Below are 18042 nucleotides of genomic sequence, written 5' to 3' on the forward strand. Positions count from 1 at the left end.
GCTATAACCCATAATTTCCTTAATCCAATCCCACTCGAAAAACAATTTCGAAATCACTCGGACAGCACTCTGACGTAATATTTTATGTATACTAATAATATCTTGAAATAATACGGTGTAAATATATATATGTAAATCGATTGAGAGAGTTTAGAGAAAAATATTTTCAAGTTTCTTATGAAATAATGAAACCTATTGAATTCTATTTATAATAGATTTTTGAATTATTAAAGTGAATTATTAAAGTATGAATTATTAAAGTGAATTATTAAAGTATGAATTATTAAAGTGAATTATTAAAGTATGAATTATTAAAGTGAATTATTAAAGTATGAATTATTAAAGTATGAATTATTAAAGTGAATTATTAAAGTTAAAGTAAAGTAAAAATAAAGTAAAGGTAAAGTTTAAGTATAGTAAAAGTATAAAACTATGTACGCATAATACGCGTATAAATATATATAATATTAATTTAAATCGTTATATATATTTAATAAAATAAAATATAAATATCGTTATCTTTATCATACTGGTTAAGTAATGAGTTGTCAAAAGTGGTTCTAGATATTTATAAAAGTTATATACGTTTTAATAATAAAGTTCTTTTTAAACTGAAAACGTTTTTGTACGTTTGAAACTAAATCAAATAAATATAATAATTTTGTTTTCCAAAACCAAATATATTTTTAAGAATCATTTTGTTTAAAGGTTAAAATAATGGAAATCGTTATATCATAAAATGTTTTAGAAAAGTAGAATCATATATGTTCATAATAGGTTTCAAGTTTTTAAATTACAGTTTGTTGGTGAAGCATGGGATAAAGTTCAAAGGTTAAATAAACGTATGAAATCATCTTAATGAAAAATGTCGAGTTACATAACTTGTCGATATCCAACATCTAAGTTATTTACACTTCACGTTCTTACTTATAAATCACTTTACCATTTTCCGAATGTTGTCAAAAAAAAAATAGATTTCTTAAATCACAGTGAATCTCATAACATAGACCCGTAATCATATCATAATGTATCTGATAAATCAATCATTTGATATTATCTTCTAATTCCATCGATAAACATATTGAAACAAATACGTTCATGTAAAGTATTATACGTTTAATACTTTATTAATATTCTCAAGTTATAATATATATATACACATATATATACATATTTATTTATATATAACTTTGGTCGAGGTTATAATGAATGTATGAACACAATTTAAAATTTTTGAGATTTAACTTAACAAACTTTGCTTATCGTGTCGGAATAATATAAAGATAAAGTTTAAATTTGGTTGGAAATTTCCGGGTTGTCACATCTGTGTAGTGACCCAAACTTTTCCATGTTTATATATATATTAAATGAAATTGTTATTTACATGATTAAGTGTTTCCAACATGTTAAGCAATCAAACTTGTTAAGACTTGATTAATTGAAATAGGTTTCATATAGACAATTGACCACCCAAGTTGACCGGTGATTCACGCACGTTAAAACTTGTAAAAACTATACGATGACATATATATGGTTATATATACAGTTAACATGATTTTATTATAAGTATGTATCTCATTAGGTATTTTAACAATGAGTTATATATATAAAAACGAGACTATTAATTTAAGAAACTCGAAAACGATATATATAACGATTATCGTTATAACAACGTCTTACTAGGTACATATGAATCATATTAAGATATTGATACACTTGGTTAATTATGTTAAATGATAAGTAAATATATTATTAAGTGTATTAACAATGAAATTCATATGTAAAAATAAGACTACTAACTTAATGATTTCGAAACGAGACATATATGTAACGATTATCGTTGTAACGACATTTAACTGTATATATATCATACTAAGATATATTATATATCATAATATCATGATAATATAACAATTTAACATCTCATTTGTTATAATAAATAATGGGTTAACAACATTTAACAAGATCGTTAACCTAAAGGTTTCAAAACAACACTTACATGTAACGACTAACGATGACTTAACGACTCAGTTAAAATGTATATACATGTAGTGTTTTAATATGTATTCATACACTTTTTAAAGACTTCAAGACACTTATCAAAATACTTCTACTTAACAAAAATGCTTACAATTACATCCTCGTTCAGTTTCATCAACAATTCTACTCGTATGCACTCGTATTCGTACTCGTACAATACACAGCTTTTAGATGTATGTACTATTGGTATATACACTCCAATGATCAGCTATTAGCAGCCCATGTGAGTCACCTAACACATGTGGGAACCATCATTTGGCAACTAGCATGAAATATCTCATAAAATTACAAAAATATGAGTAATCATTCATGACTTATTTACATGAAAACAAAATTACATATCTTTTATATCTAATCCATACACCAACGACCAAAAAATTCTACAAACACTTTCATTCTTCAATTTTCTTCATCTAATTGATCTCTCTCAAGTTCTATCTTCAAGTTCTAAGTGTTCTTCATAAATTCCAAAAGTTCTAGTTTCATAAAATCAAGAATACTTCCAAGATTGCAAGTTTACTTCCAAGTTTTCTAAATCCATTCCAAGTAATCATTCAAGATCAAGAAACCTTTGTTACTTACAGTAGGTTATCTTTCTAATACAAGGTAATAATCATATTCAAACTTTAATTCAATTTCTATAACTATAACAATCTTATTTCGAGTGGAAATCTTACTTGAAATTGTTTTCGTGTCATGATTCTGCTTCAAGAACTTTCAAGCCATCCAAGGATCCTTTGAAGCTAGATCTATTTTTCTCATTTCCAGTAGGTTTATCCAAGGAACTTGAGGTAGTAATGATGTTCATAACATCATTCGATTCATACATATAAAGTTATCTTATTCGAAGGTTTAAACTTGTAATCACTAGAACATAGTTTAGTTAATTCTAAACTTGTTCGCAAATAAAAGTTAATCCTTCTAACTTGACTTTTAAAATAAACTAAACACATGTTCTATATCTATATGATATTCTAACTTAATGATTTAAAACCTGGAAACACGAAAAACACCGTAAAATCGGATTTACGCCGTCGTAGTAACACCGCGGGCTGTTTTGGGTTAGTTAATTAAAAACTATGATAAACTTTGATTTAAAAGTTGTTATTTTGGAAAAATTATTTTTATTATGAACATGAAACTATATCCAAAAATTATGGTTAAACTCAAAGTGGAAGTATGTTTTCTAAAATGGTCATCTAGACGTCGTTCTTTCGACTGAAATGACTACCTTTACAAAAATGACTTGTAACTTATTTTTCCGACTATAAACCTATACTTTTTCTGTTTAGATTCATAAAATAGAGTTCAATATGAAACCATAGCAATTTGATTCACTCAAAACGGATTTAAAATGAAGAAGTTATGGGTAAAACAAGATTGGATAATTTTTCTCATTTTAGCTACGTGAAAATTGGTAACAAATCTATTCCAACCATAACTTAATCAACTTGTATTGTATATTATGTAATCTTGAGATACCATAGACATGTATACAATGTTTCGACCTATCATGTCGACACATCTATATATATTTCGGAACAACCATAGACACTCTATATGTGAATGTTGGAGTTAGCTATACAGGGTTGAGGTTGATTCCAAAATATATATAGTTTGAGTTGTGATCAATACTGAGATACGTGTAGCGACCCCGACAAATCGTCAAGTGACGGCGTCGTCTACGTAGGTCCCATTGCATGGTCATAAGTCTTTAAGACAAAGTTTGACCAAAATATGTCGCCTTAATTTCAAAATAAAGATTGTTCCCAAAGTTTACAAGAATTGTTCAACCAAAAGTTAAGTTACAAGGTTATAAGTACAAAGGAAATCTAGGCGACACGGTTTAAAGTAAAGTCATAAGACGCTCCATGAAAAACATGTATACTCGACATCCAATGCAAGTATCAAATAATGAGCGGAAGCATGTATCACATATCGTGCAAGACCTGAGAAAAACATAGAAATCTGTCAACGAAAACGTTGGTGAAATCATAGGTTTAGTAAGTATTAAACGTTGTTTTTGAACCACAAGATTTTGTATTTCCATAACGTAGATTATCCAAATCATCTGCATTCCAAAAGTGTTGTTATACGCGAGCACTCAATTATCAAAACTTAACCAACGTTACCCCATCACACAGTGCTAGAACCCGCACTAAAACACAAAAATATATTTCATCCGCATAACGGTAGCGAACCGTCCGAATGAGGGTTTGTTAAACCCGTATGGCCACACAATATAAGTTCTCGCTTACACCCTGCAAGTGTAACTAATGATAATCGAATTGAGGCATTTTTGTTCTAACTCGCACGTGGAATGTTTGTTTTCACACTTGTGTTCAAAACATAAAAGTAAGTAGTACAAGATGTAACAAAGTATATGTTTTCTCAGCCCACGATTTAAAAGTATAAAAGTTGTTGAAAAGGTGGGACTATGATCTCACCTTGAGCGCGAGAGTTAATAAAGTACTTCAACAAGTAGACGCGTGCAAAGACAAAGCTAGTCTTGACCTAAACATATAGGTTGTATCAATAACGGTAAACACAAACGGTCAAAGATGTTCAATTAGTCCTATGGCTCGTTACGACTCGATTATGTAGCATGTGAATCAATTAGTCAAGTTTCATACACGATACAAGTAACTAAGCATGTTAGAACGATCGTATAATTGTTTGGTTAAGTTTGACTAAAAGTCAAACTTGGTCAAAGTCAAGGTCAACGGGGTCGGGTCGGGTATCCGACAATTTTCCCATGATGAGAAATCATTTATGAGCAGGATGGCCAAGTTTCATGTTAATCGGAGTTACGGTTAAGCGGGAAACATTTTGTGAAAGGAAAAATAAAAACAAAAATGAGCTGGGCATATGCGCGGCGCGCAATGGGTTGCGCGGCGCGCACCCAAGTGTAAATCCTGGTCAGAACTTAACCACGAAGGCAACATCTGGGATTTCTAATTCTGCGCGGCGCGCGGGTATATGCGCGGCGCGCAATACCTGGGAAACATGCAGTTTGCAGAAAAATGGTCCAAGTCACGAACCAAAACATTTTCCAACCCAACTCTTGACCCGCAAACACTTATAATGCCTATCATATATCGTCGAAAAGGTATTTTGACGAGGAATACAACTAACTACCTTTCACAAGCAAAAACATCAGTTACAATAACCGAAAACTCGTCAATTGATCAAGAAAGGTTTATTTTCAAAGTTTCAAGTTCGTAAAACGTATTTTATGATTCGGGAATCCAATTTACACATACGATATGCCGTTTCGAAGGTAATTAAGCATACATTGCATCTAAACACTTACTAACAACATTAACAAGCATTCAACGCATCAAAAGTTCATTTCAAAGTCTAACAAACCCTAACCAAAATTCACAAAAATCAATAATCGGGTTTTTGAAGTTTTCTTAATCAACCTACGCATCAAAACGAAGCTAGTGATACTAGTAACACAATTAAAACATGAACTTTAACAATCAAACAACATTTAATCTTCCAAAATGCAAGATTAAGCAAACCCATTTCAAATGTTCAAACTAGTTACTCAAAACAACAAATCGAGCAAGTAAATCATATATTCATGCTAGACACGAGCCATAGACACTAACTAACACCATTTCAAATCAAAAACACGAATTTAGAGAAAATCTAGAGTTTTAGAAATGTTACCCAAACGAGATGAAGTTGGTATCAAATTGTAGAGGATGAAGAGAGGATTCCAAATATGTAATTTGTTTTGTTGTAAGCCTCCTAGATCGAATTTAGATGATGAATGATTGAATTGGGTGTTTGTGTGTGTGTTCTTGCTAGAGAGAAAGAGAGAGAGATGGAGGTGATTGAATGGTGGTGATTGGGGTGGACTAGTTGACCTAGTCAACTAGTTTGCCCCGTGTCAATTTTAGTCCCTCGAGTTTAGAAGCGGGTGCGGGATTTAACCGATCGAATATTTTAAATTTCACGGGAGTACGGGAGATATTAAAATCCGATAACGAGAATATTTAAAATGTTACTTAACAAAGGATACGAATCTAGATACGAAGGGTATTATTTAAAAAGAAAAAGACGGGCGTTAAAATAATTTAACGGAAAAATGCGGGATGTTACATTATCCACACCTCAAAAGAAATTTCGTCCCGAAATTTAGTTGGAAGTAATAATCGATGCCTCTCACTCGAGACCGGAGATGTCAATGCTATGAATAAGTGAAGGTACGTCCCTGAGTGTTCTCATGAATTTGGATTTTTTTACGATCCCCGGTTTCAACTGGTTTTCCTATGAAGAGAAGTTTGTCATCAATAGCTGGTGCATCTAGAAGGATTGCAAGTTCCTGTTCCGCAGGACACGTTTCTAAGTTTGTTACACGAAATGTAAGGTAAACGGAAACTTAATTGAGTCGGCAGTTCTAAATGGTAGGAAGCTGCTCCAATACGCCCCAAGGTTTCAAAAGGTTCAATATTGCGGATATAACCTTCCTCGATTTCCCGAAATGAATTACACCTTTCCAAAGTGCGGTTTCTCAATACTACGCGGTCACACACTGGGTTTGGTGGGGTTTTCATCTAAGTTCGGCATAACTCTTCTGGCGACAATGGGTTGTCTCGAGCCCTTCTCGGACTTGAACGATCTCAATTGTTGTTTCTTGATGGAGTTCAGATTTCGGTGGTTGATGCTTTGGTTAAATGAACAGGGGTATGACATTAGCGGTCATATAGGGTTTCGGAAAGTGCTGCATTAATATACGAGTGATAGCTGTCGTTGTAAGAGGAACTACTGAAGGTGACAATACCAGTCTGTAACATGTCTTTCCAAGATTGAATCGTACGTTTGCTCGGTTCGTCGGTTGTGGGAGATACGCGGTACATGTGTCTAAGCGGGTTCTCAAGGTTTCTTGTAACACTAGAAGTGAAACGAGTATTTCGATACAGGATAAATGACGAAGATACACCGTGTTGGTGTAGAATCTCTTAAGATATGTTTGAACAAGTCAGTTAGGGTTCGAAAAATGTTCGTTAGGACTATTCACCCTCGTGGCGAATACTAATGTAATATGAGGAATTTCTCTATCCATGGAGGAATGTTACAAGGAGTTTCTTTAAACGGAAATGCGAGCGATAAAGATAGGAGTGAAATGAGGACTTAGAATAGGATGAGCTTGCATCTCGAGGTTGCCATAGTGCGCCTCTAGTTGTCGAAAATTGAAGTCTGGAAGAGAAACAAGATAGTACACGTAATTGTATAGTTCGGGGTTGAATAATAGTTGGCCGATTATCAGAAACACAAGGACGTTAAGTCAAAGAAGAGTGAAGTATCGTTGGATTGTGTGTTATCTTAAATTCCAGTAATATCAGACGGTAACGGTGAAATAACATAGGTATGTAGTGTGGTACGTGATGACGAGAAAGTTGATCGGATCCACAATTTAGTATTCGAATTCTTCGCGCAAAATAACGAATTTTAGTTACGTTGATTTTGAGTCGAGAGAGTATGCCTTTCGGCGTTCAAGTAGAAATATTTCCATGTTTGAGTTCCATCTAGTGCTATACGAATTTAGCTAGGAAGGTTGGTGTGAAGAATCACGCTCAAGGTTCGAACACGGAGAGGTTTAAAGTTTTCCCTTAGTGAGTTAACGAGTTTAAAAGTCGTGTGACACGAGAAAAGTCAGAAATGAATCTTCGGTAACAACCGGTGAGATCTAAGATTTTTACGAATACAAGTCTGAGTTGGGAGAGTTTCCTGATTACATGTGGCTTGATTTCGAGATTGATTGTAACGACCTGACCATAAACATCATGGTCTAGAAAATTGGACTTCGTTCAACAGAAATTCTCACTCAGAGACTTTGGTATAGAGTTGCTCTTTTCTCAAAAGTTCGAGCGTAAGATGGTGATGTTGTTCGTTTTCCTTCTTTACTTAAATAAGTTAAGATGTCATCTATAAATACGATAATAGATTTGTCTAGATAAGTTGCATACGTGGTTTAGGAGGTTCATGAATACGGACGGAGTCCTAAATAAATCAAACGGTACTAAGAGAGATTTACAACTAACGTTGCGAGTTCGGAATTGGCTTAGGAGACATCGTCTCCCTTAACCCCCAATTGATGATAACCAGAACGGAGGTCGATTTGGAATACACGGGATCCACGTAAATAATCATGAGGTAATGGATACGAGGAAGAGAGTATTGGTTTCCAACCGAAAGTTACTTAGTTCACAATAATCTATACATAAATGTAGGGCAACAATTTCTCCTTAATGAATAGGTTTTGAGTTCCTTAGTTCTATAGGTGTCGAGTCCAATTTCTTAACGCATATCCTCCGATAAAATTTATAGGCACACAATATATTCCGTCGGTCACTTAAATCGTCTAAGTAGTATCTGGGGGAAAGAGGTGGAATATAAAGAGCACGAGTCAAATCCTTGGTTATAAAATGTCTAACGGTACTCGAATCGAATAAGTATGAAATATACGGTTTGTTGTGAAGAAACGTACCCGTGACTAGTCCATCATCGTCTCGGGCATCCTAGGTGTCGATGTTGTAAGTTCAACGGCGCGCGTTGGTTTTTGCTTTATTCTTTGGGCATTCATTCCTAAAATGACCCGATTGGCCACATTTGTAGCAAATACTCGGCTTTGGTGCGTCGGGCCCCTTTTGAGTGACGGGGGCAGTACTTCCACAATACTTGGCAATATGACCACTACCTTGGCACCGATGGCAAATTAGCTTGCCACATTCACCAAAATGATGCTTGTGGCATTTGTTGCAAAAAGGTCGTGTCCCGGCATAACTTTTCTTGCCGACGGGGGTGAGAGGTTCCTTGGAAAAGTTGTTGTTGTAGTTACTCGATTGGGGGGCTTCCCATTTTCTTTTGTTGTCACCCGACTCATCCTCGGCTTTAGGTGCCGGCACTTCAATCTCGTCTACCGTTTCGATCAATTGACGGGCCATATTCAGGGCCTCTTGGTGATTACTGGGTTTGGATGACATTACTCCTTGTTTGATGCTCTTGGGAAGACCATCCATGTAAAGTTCAACCCTTAGAGGTTCGGGGGTCACGAGGTTTGGGCACATCAAGGATAGCTCAGAAAATCGTTGATTATATGCCTTTAGGTCATTCCCGACCGCTTTTAAAGTTCTTAGTTCGTGTTCGAGCTTACGGGTCTCTTCGCGCGGGAAGTATTCGGTGATCATCTTTTTCTTTAAGTCGGCCCATGAGAGTGTGTGGGCTTCATCGATACCCACTGACAGCACATACGTATTCCACCATGTGAGGGCGATACCGAAAAAAGTGTGGGTGGAATATTTGACTTTGTCTTGGTCCCGACAACCGCTTATGCTAAAAACGGCTTCTGTTTGCTCAAACCATCGGGTGAGCACAACCGGTCCTCCGGTCCCATCGAAGGTGTGAGGTTTGCACCCCATGAAAGTTTTGTAGGAGCAACCCTCGTTTGAATTACCGGCTCCATGGTTGTTGTGGTTGTGGTTGTTATTGATGTCGGAGGAGATACTAGCCATAGCCGCACCTATGGCGGTGGCTATCATGCGTTGAAAAGCTTGTTCGGAAGTTTCATTACGTGGTCCGCGACGGGGAGGCATTGTTCCTTCAAGACACAAGAATATCGTTGATTAGTATTCTCAATAATACTAATCATGATAGGGAATGATGATGTAGAGAAAATTTTCCTTGACTCGCCTTAAATTCTTTATGTCATAATGTCGGAATGTCCATATGAATCACCGTAATATAATCCCGGAAATTATATTACCCTGATTCTCATGTGCATTTAACATTACCTCATAAAGTTAAGGTGGCGCGTCAACAAAATTTATCAATGTAAGATCAAGATCGAATACGAGTTAGATATGATTGAAGAGTTCGAGTATAAATGCACAATTAGTCAAGTAATTCCTACTTCAGTCTATATGCCGGTTGTAGTCTAGATTCACCTATGTACCCTATGACTCGGGGTGGACACAAATGAACTCTAAATCCCTACAACCAAGGCTCTGATACCACTTGTAGCGACCCCGACAAATCGTCAAGTGACGGCGTCGTCTACGTAGGTCCCATTGCATGGTCATAAGTCTTTAAGACAAAGTTTGACCAAAATATGTCGCCTTCATTTCAAAATAAAGATTGTTCCCAAAGTTTACAAGAATTGTTCAACCAAAAGTTAAGTTACAAGGTTATAAGTACAAAGGAAATCTAGGCGACACGGTTTAAAGTAAAGTCATAAGACGCTCCATGAAAAACATGTATACTCGACATCCAATGCAAGTATCAAATAATGAGCGGAAGCATGTATCACATATCGTGCAAGACCTGAGAAAAACATAGAAATCTGTCAACGAAAACGTTGGTGAAATCATAGGTTTAGTAAGTATTAAACGTTGTTTTTGAACCACAAGATTTTGTATTTCCATAACGTAGATTATCCAAATCATCTGCATTCCAAAAGTGTTGTTATACGCGAGCACTCAATTATCAAAACTTAACCAACGTTACCCCATCACACAGTGCTAGAACCCGCACTAAAACACAAAAATATATTTCATCCGCATAACGGTAGCGAACCGTCCGAATGAGGGTTTGTTAAACCCGTATGGCCACACAATATAAGTTCTCGCTTACACCCTGCAAGTGTAACTAATGATAATCGAATTGAGGCATTTTTGTTCTAACTCGCACGTGGAATGTTTGTTTTCACACTTGTGTTCAAAACATAAAAGTAAGTAGTACAAGATGTAACAAAGTATATGTTTTCTCAGCCCACGATTTAAAAGTATAAAAGTTGTTGAAAAGGTGGGACTATGATCTCACCTTGAGCGCGAGAGTTAATAAAGTACTTCAACAAGTAGACGCGTGCAAAGACAAAGCTAGTCTTGACCTAAACATATAGGTTGTATCAATAACGGTAAACACAAACGGTCAAAGATGTTCAATTAGTCCTATGGCTCGTTACGACTCGATTATGTAGCATGTGAATCAATTAGTCAAGTTTCATACACGATACAAGTAACTAAGCATGTTAGAACGATCGTATAATTGTTTGGTTAAGTTTGACTAAAAGTCAAACTTGGTCAAAGTCAAGGTCAACGGGGTCGGGTCGGGTATCCGACAATTTTCCCATGATGAGAAATCATTTATGAGCAGGATGGCCAAGTTTCATGTTAATCGGAGTTACGGTTAAGCGGGAAACATTTTGTGAAAGGAAAAATAAAAACAAAAATGAGCTGGGCATATGCGCGGCGCGTAATGGGTTGCGCGGCGCGCACCCAAGTGTAAATCCTGGTCAGAACTTAACCACGAAGGCAACATCTGGGATTTCTAATTCTGCGCGGCGCGCGGGTATATGCGCGGCGCGCAATACCTGGGAAACATGCAGTTTGCAGAAAAATGGTCCAAGTCACGAACCAAAACATTTTCCAACCCAACTCTTGACCCGCAAACACTTATAATGCCTATCATATATCGTCGAAAAGGTATTTTGACGAGGAATACAACTAACTACCTTTCACAAGCAAAAACATCAATTACAATAACCGAAAACTCGTCAATTGATCAAGAAAGGTTTATTTTCAAAGTTTCAAGTTCGTAAAACGTATTTTATGATTCGGGAATCCAATTTACACATACGATATGCCGTTTCGAAGGTAATTAAGCATACATTGTATCTAAACACTTACTAACAACATTAACAAGCATTCAACGCATCAAAAGTTCATTTCAAAGTCTAACAAACCCTAACCAAAATTCACAAAAATCAATAATCGGGTTTTTGAAGTTTTCTTAATCAACCTACGCATCAAAACGAAGCTAGTGATACTAGTAACACAATTAAAACATGAACTTTAACAATCAAACAACATTTAATCTTCCAAAATGCAAGATTAAGCAAACCCATTTCAAATGTTCAAACTAGTTACTCAAAACAACAAATCGAGCAAGTAAATCATATATTCATGCTAGACACGAGCCATAGACACTAACTAACACCATTTCAAATCAAAAACATGAATTTAGAGAAAATCTAGAGTTTTAGAAATGTTACCCAAACGAGATGAAGTTGGTATCAAATTGTAGAGGATGAAGAGAGGATTCCAAATATGTAATTTGTTTTGTTGTAAGCCTCCTAGATCGAATTTAGATGATGAATGATTGAATTGGGTGTTTGTGTGTGTGTTCTTGCTAGAGAGAAAGAGAGAGAGATGGAGGTGATTGAATGGTGGTGATTGGGGTGGACTAGTTGACCTAGTCAACTAGTTTGCCCCGTGTCAATTTTAGTCCCTCGAGTTTAGAAGCGGGTGCGGGATTTAACCGATCGAATATTTTAAATTTCACGGGAGTACGGGAGATATTAAAATCCGATAACGAGAATATTTAAAATGTTACTTAACAAAGGATACGAATCTAGATACGAAGGGTATTATTTAAAAAGAAAAAGACGGGCGTTAAAATAATTTAACGGAAAAATGCGGGATGTTACAATACGTATACACTGGGTCGTGGATTGATTCAAGATAATATTTATCGATTTGTTTCTGTACATCTAACTGTGGACAACTAGTTGTAGGTTACTAACGAGGACAGCTGACTTAATAAACTTAAAACATCAAAATATATTAAAAGTGTTGTAAATATATTTTGAACATACTTTGATATATATGTATATATTGTTATAGGTTCGTGAATCAACCAGTGGCCAAGTCTTACTTCCTGACGAAGTAAAAATCTGTGAAAGTGAGTTATAGTCCCACTTTTAAAATCTAATATTTTTGGGATGAGAATACATGCAGGTTTTATAAATGATTTACAAAATAGACACAAGTACGTGAAACTACATTCTATGGTTGAATTATCGAAATCGAATATGCCCCTTTTTATTAAGTCTGGTAATCTAAGAATTAGGGAACAGACACCCTAATTGACGCGAATCCTAAAGATAGATCTATTGGACCTAACAAACCCCATCCAAAGTACCGGATGCTTTAGTACTTCAAAATTTATATCATATCCGAAGGGTGTCCCGGAATGATGGGGATATTCTTATATATGCATCTTGTTAATGTCGGTTACCAGGTGTTCACCATATGAATGATTTTTATCTCTATGTATGGGATGTGTATTGAAATATGAAATCTTGTGGTCTATTGTTACGATTTGATATATATAGGTTAAACCTATAACTCACCAACATTTTTGTTGACGTTTAAAGTATGTTTATTCTCAGGTGAATACTAAGAGCTTCCGCTGTTGCATACTAAAATAAGGACAAGATTTGGAGTCCATGTTTGTATGATATTGTGTAAAAACTGCATTCAAGAAACTGATTTCGATGTAACATATTTGTATTGTAAACCATTATGTAATGGTCGTGTGTAAACAGGATATTTTAGATTATCATTATTTGATAATATACGTAAAGCTTTTTAAACCTTTATTTATGAAATAAAGGTTATGGTTTGTTTTAAAAATGAATGCAGTTTTTGAAAAACGTCTCATATAGAGGTCAAAACCTCGCAACGAAATCAATTAATATGGAACGTTTTTAATCAATAAGAACGGGACATTTCAGTCTGTTCCCTAATTCTTAGATTACCAGACTTAATAAAAAGGGGCATATTCGATTTCGATAATTCAACCATAGAATATAGTTTCACGTACTTGTGTCTATTTTGTAAATCATTTATAAAACCTGCATGTATTCTCATCCCAAAAATATTAGATTTTAAAAGTGGGACTATAACTCACTTTCACAGATTTTTACTTCGTCGGGAAGTAAGACTTGGCCACTGGTTGATTCACGAACCTATAACAATATATACATATATATCAAAGTATGTTCAAAATATATTTACAACACTTTTAATATATTTTGATGTTTTAAGTTTATTAAGTCAGCTGTCCTCATTAGTAACCTACAACTAGTTGTCCACAGTTAGATGTACAGAAATAAATCGATAAATATTATCTTGAATCAATCCATGACCCAGTGTATACGTATCTCAGTATTGATCACAACTCAAACTATATATATTTTGGAATCAACCTCAACCCTGTATAGCTAACTCCAACATTCACATATAGAGTGTCTATGGTTGTTCCGAAATATATATAGATGTGTCGACATGATAGGTCGAAACATTGTATACGTGTCTATGGTATCTCAAGATTACATAATATACAATACAAGTTAATTAAGTTATGGTTGGAATAGATTTGTTACCAATTTTCACGTAGCTAAAATGAGAAAAATTATCCAATCTTGTTTTACCCATAACTTCTTTATTTTAAATCCGTTTTGAGTGAATCAAATTGCTATGGTTTCATATTGAACTCTATTTTATGAATCTAAACAGAAAAAGTATAGGTTTATAGTCGGAAAAATAAGTTACAAGTCGTTTTTGTAAAGGTAGTCATTTCAGTCGAAAGAACGACGTCTAGATGACCATTTTAGAAAACATACTTCCACTTTGAGTTTAACCATCATTTTTGGATATAGTTTCATGTTCATAATAAAAATTATTTTCCCAGAATAACAACTTTTAAATCAAAATTTATCATAGTTTTTAATTAACTAACCCAAAACAGCCCGCGGTGTTACTACGACGGCGTAAATCCGGTTTTACGGTGTTTTTCGTGTTTCCAGGTTTTAAATCATTAAGTTAGCATATCATATAGATATAGAACATGTGTTTAGTTGATTTTAAAAGTCAAGTTAGAAGGATTAACTTTTTTTGTGAACGAGTTTAGAATTAACTAAACTATGTTCTAGTAATTACAAGTTTAAACCTTCGAAAAAGATAGCTTTATATGTATGAATCGAATGATGTTATGAACATCATTACTACCTCAAGTTCCTTGGATAAACCTACTGGAAATGAGAAAAATAGATCTAGCTTCAAAGGATCCCTGGATGGCTTGAAAGTTCTTGAAGCAGAATCATGACACGAAAACAATTTCAAGTAAGATTTCCACTCGAAATAAGATTGTTATAGTTATAGAAATTGAATTAAAGTTTGAATATGATTATTACCTTGTATTAGAAAGATAACCTACTGTAAGTAACAAAGGTTTCTTGATCTTGGATGATTACTTGGAATGGATTTAGAAAACTTGGAAGTAAACTTGCAATCTTGGAAGTATTCTTGATTTTATGAAACTAGAACTTTTGGAATTTAAGAAGAACACTTAGAACTTGAAGATAGAACTTGAGAGAGATCAATTAGATGAAGAAAATTGAAGAATTAAAGTGTTTGTAGGTGTTTTTGGTCGTTGGTGTATGGATTAGATATAAAGGATATGTAATTTTGTTTTCATGTAAATAAGTCATGAATGATTACTCATATTTTTGTAATTTTATGAGATATTTCATGCTAGTTGCCAAATGATGGTTCCCACATGTGTTAGGTGACTCACATGGGCTGCTAAGAGCTGATCATTGGAGTGTATATACCAATAGTACATACATCTAAAAGCTGTGTATTGTACGAGTACGAATAAGGGTGCATACGAGTAGAATTGTTGATGAAACTGAACGAGGATGTAATTGTAAGCATTTTTGTTAAGTAGAAGTATTTTGATAAGTGTCTTTAAGTCTTTAAAAAGTGTATGAATACATATTAAAACACTACATGTATATACATTTTAACTGAGTCGTTAAGTCATCGTTAGTCGTTACATGTAAATGTTGTTTTGAAACCTTTAGGTTAACGATCTTGTTGAATGTAGTTAACCCATTGTTTATTATAACAAATGAGATGTTAAATTGTTATATTATCATGATATTATGATATATAATATATCTTAGTATGATATATATATATACAGTTAAATGTCGTTACATCGATAATCGTTACATATATGTCTCGTTTCAAAATCATTAAGTTAGTACTCTTATTTTTACATATGTATTTCATTGTTAATACACTTAATAATATATTTACTTATCATTTAACATAATTAACCAAGTGTATCAATATCTTAATATGATTCATATGTACCTAGTAAGACGTTGTTATAACGATAATCGTTATATATATCGTTTTCGAGTTTCTTAAATTAATAGTCTCATTTTTATGTATATAACTCATTGTTAAAATACCTAATGAGATACATACTTATAATAAAATCATGTTAACTATATATATAACCATATATATGTCATCGTATAGTTTTTACAAGTTTTAACGTTCATGAATCACCGGTCAACTTGGGTGGTCAATTGTCAATATGAAACCTATTTCAATTAATCAAGTCTTAACAAGTTTGATTGCTTAACATGTTGGAAACACTTAATCATGTAAATACCAATTTCATTTAATATATATATAAACATGGAAAAGTTCAGGTCACTACATAATGAAACGTTTATGTTTTCTCATCCCAAATGTAAGTTCAAAAGAGTAAAAGTGGGACTATGATCTCACCTTGAGTGCAAGAGTAAAAAGATACTTCAACAAGTAACGTGCAAAGAACAAATGCTAGTCTTGACCTAAACAAGTAGGTTGTATCAATAACGGTAAACACAGTTGGTCAAAGTTGTTCAATTAGTCCTATGGCTCATTACGACTCGATTATATAACATTTGAATCAATTTATCGAGTTTCATGCGAGAATCAAGTATAAAAGAAGATTAGAACGATTACATAAGTATTCGGTTAAGTTTGACTAAAAGTCAAACTTGGTCAAAGTCAACGTTGACGGGGTCGGGTCGGGTATCCGACAATTTTTCTTCAATTAGTAATCATAAATAAACATATTGTCCAAGTTTCATGTTAATCGGAGTTGCGAGTAAGTGGGGATGAATTTGTGAAAACACAAAATAAGTTAGTCTACTTTTTCAGCACAGGAGCAGCTCACCAAAACCAGGAGCGGCGCTCTTGAGGACCAGAAGCGACGCTCTTGTTTTCAGGAGCGGCGCTCCTGATGTCTGATGAAAAACTCCACAAAAAGGCCTACCAGGAGCGGCGCTCTTAGTTCAGGAGCGTCGCTCCTGTACCTGGGAAATGCTGTTTCTGAGTTTTATCAAGTGCATGAACCAAACTTCAAACAAGCATAACTCATGAACCGTAAACATTCTAAACAAGTATCTTATACCGTTGGAAAGGTATTTCGACAAAGAACACAACTAAATACATTTCATCAAACAACTTCATCATTTACCACAACAAAACCTCGTCGAATGATCGTTAAATGTTCATAATCAAAGTTTCAAGTTCTAAAAATGCATTTCATGAATCGGGCAACCAATTTACATGTATGATATGCCGTTTCGAAGGTAATTAAACATACAATACAACTAAGCACTTACTAACAGCATCTCATGTCATTCAAGGCATCAAAAGTTCATTTTAAAGTTCACCAAACCCTAACCCAAAATCACAAAATCAATAATCATGTTTATGAAGTTTTCTTAATCAACCTACACATCAAATTGAAGCTAATGATGCTAGTAACACATTTAATACATGCACTTTAACATTTAATCCACATTTAATCGCCCAAAATCAAAGATTAAGCACACCCATTTTAAGTGTTCATACTAGTTACTTCAAAACAACAAATCGAGTAAACAAATCACATATTCATGTTAGACTTGAGCCATAGACACTAATTAACACTTTTATAAGTTAAAAACATCAAGAACAAAGAATCTAGTGATTTTAGAAAGTTACCCAAATTAGATGAAGTTGGTATCAAATTGTAGAGGATGAAGAGAGGATTCGAAATATGTAATTTGTTTTGATGCTAGCTTCCTAAATCCGAAATGGATGATGAATGAATGAAGAAGATGAAAATGGTGAAAGTTGGGAGTAATATTGAGAGGAAAAAAGGGAAAAGAAAAGAAAATGGAATGAATGGTGGAGAAGGGTGGGAGGTGGTGACTAGTTGGCCAAGTTTGGCCAAGGGACGAGATTAGTCCCTCAAGTTTGTAATCAGGTGCAGAAATTAACCAACGAATTATTTTAAACACGCGAGAGTAAACGG

This window comes from Rutidosis leptorrhynchoides, chromosome 6 (genome assembly GCF_046630445.1).
Source record: "Rutidosis leptorrhynchoides isolate AG116_Rl617_1_P2 chromosome 6, CSIRO_AGI_Rlap_v1, whole genome shotgun sequence".
Taxonomy (NCBI): Eukaryota; Viridiplantae; Streptophyta; class Magnoliopsida; order Asterales; family Asteraceae; genus Rutidosis; species Rutidosis leptorrhynchoides.